Here is a 4666-nt window from a genome sequence, read left to right as displayed (position 1 = left end):
ACTCACATACAGGGCTGGCTCCAGGCACCAGCAGAGCATGCATATGCCTGGGGCGGCACATGCTAAGGGGTGGCATTCCATCCATTCTTGGGGCGTCAGAGTCTGAGCAGATTTTTTTTTTCCTGATTTGGCATTTTTGTTTTGTTTTTTTGTTTGTTTGTTTCTTTTTTGCACTTTGGCAGTTCGGGCAGCGGCAGTCCATGCTGCTCTTTTTTTTTTTTTTTTTGGCAGTTCTGGGCAGCACAGAGAGAAGCCGCAGCCCTGCGCCTGCCGGGGTCAGAGAACACTGGTGCCTGCAGTCTGCAGCCCCAGAGTTCTCTGTCCCTGGCAGGCGCGGGGTCGCAGCTTCTCTCCCTTACTAGGCACTACTTTTCACACCATGTCACTAGGAGGGCACACATAAATGCCCTAGTGGGCACCATGGCACCAGCGGGTACCGCGTTGGGGACCACTGCTTTACAGATAAAGCAAGTAAAGAACAGCGACCAAGAGGGATTTTACAGCTAACTGGCTGTCCATCAAAGGGAGATATCCCCCCTTTTATTTATAACAGATGTCTACATAACAATTACACCTGAAAATAAAATTGAGAACAAGATTCAATATTTATCAACATACCTTAGATCAGTGCAACTGTAATATTTGTTCCAGCTAGAGAATGCTTTACAAAGGTCATGAAGTCTCAATTCCTACCCAACAAACAACTTGATGGTTTCCATACTATAAAATGCTAATCTTGGTCCAAAATATATATTCTTCTATGTATGTGTGTAAACAGACTATATATATATATATATATATAGTGTATATCTAAATACTGCCCTGCTGTATTGACTTTCGGAATAGGACTAGCATTAAATATAGAGTATGGCATGCATTGAGAATAGCCAAATTACTTACAAGCGGCAAAGCCATGACTTATGGAGATTATCCCAAAAGAAACATTTTTGTGGGAGGTTACAACTGTTTTGAATAGGTCCCAAGGAGGATAGAATACTTAACAGAGTGCAGCTTAAGTGGTCAAAAGTGCATGAAAAATGCAATTTATCACATGGATATCACCACCAGATGTGCAATATTATGGAGTAGCTATAGCTACTCCACAGTTAGGTCTGCAACTAGCTTCCGCTGTAAAGATTTGATTTCCAACCCAAAATTATATGGGCTGGAAAACTAGAATTGTCAGGTTTGCTCTGAAGGCAAAGGAGAATGTTTTGATTTGATTTTGTTTGTACAAAGGTTGAAGAAAATTCAAATTATATTTAAGCTAGACGAAGACAAAAACAATAGAAAAAAAGACCATCTCAAATCAGGACGGTTTTTTTTTTTTAAATGACCTGTAACTCAAACACAGCTTGCTACTCCCCCTTCAAACTCTTCATGTGATTAAATCTACATAGAAATGCATATGCCAATTTAAGTTAATGTATTGTAAAACTAAACAAAATTCTTATTAATAGTTCCATTCCTAGTAGGAGCAAGATTGCTCCCAAACAAACAGAAATCAGTGAGGGATTTTTGCCATTAGCTGAATAGGAACAGAATTAAGCACTATAGAAGTGACTTTTTTGGGGTACTGAATATTGACATCAATTAGCACTGTAGATGCTCTGCACTTCTGAACATCAGGTCCCATAGCTGAGAATGATAAAGATTAGAAAAAACTACTAAAATGTGATGGATTTTTCCATCTCTTCATTTTTCTGATCAAGGCTGGTTGCCTTCCTGGAAGATATGTTTTAGTCAAACACGGGTTATTGGGCTCAGTACTGGTGTAACTTGGTGAAATTTCATGTCTTGTAATATACGGGAGATCAGACTAGATGACCTAAGCATATATTCTGGCCTTATCAGTGTGAATTTATAAATAGTTGAGATATGAAACTGGGTGCAGATCTCCAAAACAAAGCATTGACTTCCACAGGAGTTAGGCTCTTAAAAACCTTTGAGGAGCTGGGCTATGGTCCTTTTACAAGGCTGATTTTGATCCACCTTGTGACACAAAACTAAATAGTACAACATAGCATAAAAGAAAGCTTCATGGCTTCAAATTTTGAGAGCTAAGTATCATTGACATGAACTTGATTTGAAAATATTAATAGGCCTTACTGCATGATACAGAAAACATCATATCTCTCTTCTGAAATATTTGTAAAATATTTAATGATTCTTTACATCTCTCTGTTATCCACTGATTGCACTACATCACAAAATGTGAAACTGCACTAGATTTTTACAGTTGCAAGGGCAGTAATAGTAAAGATTTGACTATTTGAAAAATAAATGCAATTCTGTCAATAAAATGGGGGGGGAAGGAGAAGGGAATGACAATAGAGAATACTTGTCAACAGCCTACAAAATGGTCTAAACTACTCTTTAAAACCAAAATAAAATCCTCAGTTGATTGAAAAAAGTTCCTGTATTCTTGGAATGTTTTAGTCAAACACAGGTTATTGGGCTCAGTACTGGCGTAACTTGGTGAAATTTCATGTCTTGTAATATACGGGAGATCAGACTAGGTGACCTAAGCATATATTCTGACCTTATCAGTGTGTAGACTGGAAAAGGGCAAATATAGTGCCCATCTATAAAAAGGGAAATAAAAACAACCCAGGAAACTATAGACCAGTTAGTTTAACTTCTGTGCCAGGGAAGATAATGGAGCAAGTAATTAAAGAAATCATCCGCAAACACTTGGAAGGTGGTAAGGTGATAGGGAATAGCCAGCATGGATTTGTAAAGAACAAATTGTGTCAAACCAATCTGATAGCTTTCTTTGATAGGATAACGAGTCTTGTGGATAAGGGAAAAGCGGTGGATGTGGTATACCTAGACTTTAGTAAGCCATTTGATACGGTCTCGCATGATATCCTTATAGATAAACTAAGCAAATACAATTTAGATGGGGCTACTATAAGGTGGGTGCATAACTGGCTGGATAACCGTACTCAGAGAGTAGTTATTAATGGCTCCCAATCCTGCTGGAAAGGTATAACAGGTTGGGTTCCGCAGGGGTCTGTTTTGGGACCAGCTCTGTTCAATATCTTCATCAACGACTTAGATGTTGGCATAGAAAGTACGCTTATTAAGTGTGCAGACAATACCAAACTGGGAGGGATTGCAACTGCTTTGGAGGACAGGGTCAAAATTCAAAATGATCTGCACAAATTGGAGAAATGGTCTGAGGTAAACAGGATGAAGTTCAATAAAGACAAATACAAAGTGCTCCACTTAGGAAGGAACAATCAGTTTCACACATACAGAATGAGAAGAGACTGTCTAGGAAGGAGTATGGCAGAAAGATATCTAGGGGTCATAGTGGACCAGAAGCTAAATATTAGTCAACAGTGTGATACTGTTGCAAAAAAAGCAAACGTGATTCTGGCATGCATTAACAGGTGTGTTGTAAACAAGACACGAGAAGTCATTCTTCCGCTCTACTCTGTGCTGGTTAGGCCTCAAGTGGAGTATTGTGTCCAGTTCTGGGCACCGCATTTCAAGAAAGATGTGGAGAAATTGGAGAGGGTCCAGAGAAGAGCAACAAGAATGATTAAAGGTCTTGAGAACATGACCTATGAAGGAAGGCTGAAAGAATTGGGTTTGTTTAGTTTGGAAAAGAGAAGACTGAGAGGGGACATGATAGCAGTTTTCAGATATCTAAAAGGGTGTCATCAGGAGGAGGGAGAAAACTTGTTCACCTTAGCGTCTAATGATAAAACAAGAAGCAATGGGCTTAAACTGCAACAAGGGAGATTTAGGTTGGACATTAGGAAAAAGTTCCTAACTGTCAGGGTAGTTAAACACTGGAATAAATTGCCTAGAGAAGTTGTGGAATCTCCATCTCTGGAGATATTTAAAAGTAGGTTAGATAAATGTCTATCAGGGATGGTCTAGACAGTATTTGGTCCTGCCATGAGGGCAGGGGACTGGACTCGATGACCTCTCGAGGTCCCTTCCAGTCCTTGAGTCTATGAGTCCTTTGGCATGGGTAACTGAGCCACAGGGCTGCACTACTCTTCCTGTGTGGTGTACAGTGGGTTTAAAACAGTCCCAAAAACACAATAGCAGCATTTACACCCACTTAGCACTGGTATAAATGATGATACACAGTTCAGGGAGATGGAGAATCAAGCTTACACTTTCAAAATGACTTGTCAAAGTCCACAGAGGAAGTTTGTGGTACAGCCAGAGAAAGAACCTCAGGTGCATAAATTTAGGCATAGCCCCCAGTAAGATACAGAGCCAGGTCAGGACCTTGGCATCCACTGGACTCTGATGTAGGCAGAAGCACACCCACTACTTTACCTTTCCATCAAGTGAGGCATGTTCTGCCTGCAATTCTCAACGTAGTATGTGGGCTGATGTGCATAGCGGGCCAACTGAGAACACTGCAGCCCCGTCTCCTTTAGTCACCATGCCTCTTCCAGGTCAGACCTGCACAGGCCCAGGTCTTTTTCCACTGCCTTGGCCAGTCAAAGATGTGCTGATTCCCTACCCGCACTGAACAAGGTTGGCTCCAACAACCTGTTCCCCAGCTGGAGCCAAGAGGGTCCTAGCTCTAGTATTGGTCCCAGGTGCTCTCTCTCCATATTTCCCCCCACCCTGCCCAACCCAGTGCCAGTCACAGCCAGGCCAAGAGCCTCTTCCCTCCCACCCAGCACCCTGG

The sequence above is a fragment of the Gopherus evgoodei genome, chromosome 1 (assembly GCF_007399415.2).
Source record: "Gopherus evgoodei ecotype Sinaloan lineage chromosome 1, rGopEvg1_v1.p, whole genome shotgun sequence".
Classification (NCBI taxonomy): Eukaryota; Metazoa; Chordata; order Testudines; family Testudinidae; genus Gopherus; species Gopherus evgoodei.
Note: the sequence above shows the minus strand (reverse complement) of the source record.